Below are 2110 nucleotides of genomic sequence, written 5' to 3'. Positions count from 1 at the left end.
TAAGCAGAAAACATTTTTATTTCTCTTTTGCACTTATCATTTTGATTTCATCTTTCCTTATGAAAATCCCATGGCAAGAACACATAGTACTCAAAACTTGTTCTTTGATGGACTGTCCCCACTTAATGATTTGGAGTAGCTATAAATGCTGAGAGATCAAATTTGTTTCCAGGCATCCCTGAAGGAGAAAACGCCTATGTGACCTCTTGCACGGTCAAAGGTTTGTTTTTCATGTCAGAACAAAGCTTGTTGCATTCCTGTGCTCCCCTTGACCTCAGTGAAGGCTGGGTAATACTTGCAAGTACTTCTGAAAATATTCAGAGACAAAAGGAAAAGTTAGCACAGGAGAGCAAATCAGCCAGCCCACGGCACTGCCCCTGCATGCTTGTCGCCAATTAAAGCGCTGTTAAAGGTTAGGCTGAAAGTCTCCAGCAGTGGTGTTCCATGTAAAATAAAATATTGCCAGCTGCGGTCAATTATTTGATTTCCCCGTGAAACTCAAGACTCATGTAATCACCATTAATATGGTAAAAATTGATGAAGTGTGACATGCTATATAATTTACTGATTGCAATGGCCCTTAGGTACCAGCTCAGAGCAGATCAGCTGATTAGTTTACAGATCGCAAAGGCATGACTGACTCGTATACTTAAAATCCTGCTTTATACCACATCACAAATGATTAGTAAAAAGATCTGTTAGCCACTCGACAGAGCGTCTTTTAAAAATATGTGCATGAAAAGTTTTAAATAAAATATAAACATTTTTGATAGAATAGAAAGGAGCAAAACAGAGCTCAAATTTGTGCATACAATGATTCCAGTTATATAAAAATCTGAGCTTTAAAACTCCTACAGAACACAACACAGCACAACACACACACACAAACACACACACTTTTGGTTCTCATTTTTGTTAATCCACATGTTGGTTCAAGAATTATAATTAGCTACCTCCATATGATATGGGAAAGTTTTAGGGAGGAAGTGTATTAAAACCAGAATAACAGGCAAATAAAGTACCCACAACAAGAGGGGTCTGAGGTCCTAGACATCTATTTTCACAGCTTGTGCCAAGAAAGTAATACCCTTGCTTTATGTATGAAAAGCATTTCTGAGCTGGCCGCGGTGGTGCACGCCTTTAATCCCAGCACTTGGGAGGCAGAGGCAGGCGGATCTCTGTGAGTTCGAGGCCAGCCTGGTGTACAAAGTGAGTCCAGGACCATCAAGGCTAACACAAAGAAACCCTGTCTCGAGAAAAGAAAATTGTGTGAGAACAAAATATCATAGGCCCGGATCAGAGTCTGCGTGGCATCTCTAGGGTCTCCGGTACTGGAACAAAGGCTTGGACCAGGGTCACATGGGTAGTGGGACAAAGAGCCAGTTGGTTAAGAGGGCATATCTGAGGGTGGGAATGGGCGTGAGAGCTAGAAAAGGTTAAAAACTGGGTGGCCCTGGACTGTTAGAGTCGCAACCCTTTAGGCATCATTTTCACAGTACCTGCTTTCTCCCACATTTGCAGGTCACAGGCTCTTCTCACTGTCCCTTCCACACAGCCGCTGGTTGGGTGCTTCTAGTTCTTTTCTGTTACTGGTTTCCTTCCTGTGGTAATCTTGATACGCTTCTCTCTGCCTGTTCTCTTGCCACAGCTGTGCCCTGTGAGAGGAGGGAGAACAGTCTTCTCCGATGTCTTCCATGTGATGAGGGGTGTGGACCTGGAGCCGTAAGTTGAGGAGGAAGCTTTGGATTCCCTGTGTTAGAAACTGGCTGGGATCCTTGCATCGTAAGGAGTTTAGTTTGAAACTGTCATATATTCTAGAAGACACAAATTTTACATATTCAAAATATAAAGCCTAAAAGAGATTAATGTGATTATGAGAAACAATGGACCAGGAAGGCCAGGATACATGAAAGCCGTGGCCATACTCATCAAAGCAGAACATCCTTATGTAAGGCCGCTCTAAGCATATGATCCCTTGGATAGTGAAACAAATTAACAAACAAATGAAAAACAAATACCCCCCCAAACACACACACACACACACACACACACACACACACACACACACACACCAACAATAAAACAAAATCCCAAAGCAAACAAATATATA

General features: G+C 42.1%; 1 long non-coding RNA gene across 1 annotated transcript; it reads right to left on the bottom strand.

Moving 5' to 3' along the window:
* On the bottom strand, positions 1-1803 carry LOC311606906. The gene is made up of 2 exons (XR_014782458.1): positions 1500-1803; positions 1-307 (listed from the first exon to the last, which is right to left on the bottom strand). It is a non-coding gene; the product is annotated as an uncharacterized lncRNA (long non-coding RNA).
* Positions 1804-2110: the final 307 nt, after the last annotated feature.

This window comes from Acomys minous (assembly GCF_964271855.1).
Source record: "Acomys minous genome assembly, chromosome: 10".
NCBI classification, from domain to species: domain Eukaryota; kingdom Metazoa; phylum Chordata; class Mammalia; order Rodentia; family Muridae; genus Acomys; species Acomys minous.
This window is presented reverse-complemented; position numbering and strand designations above follow the sequence as displayed.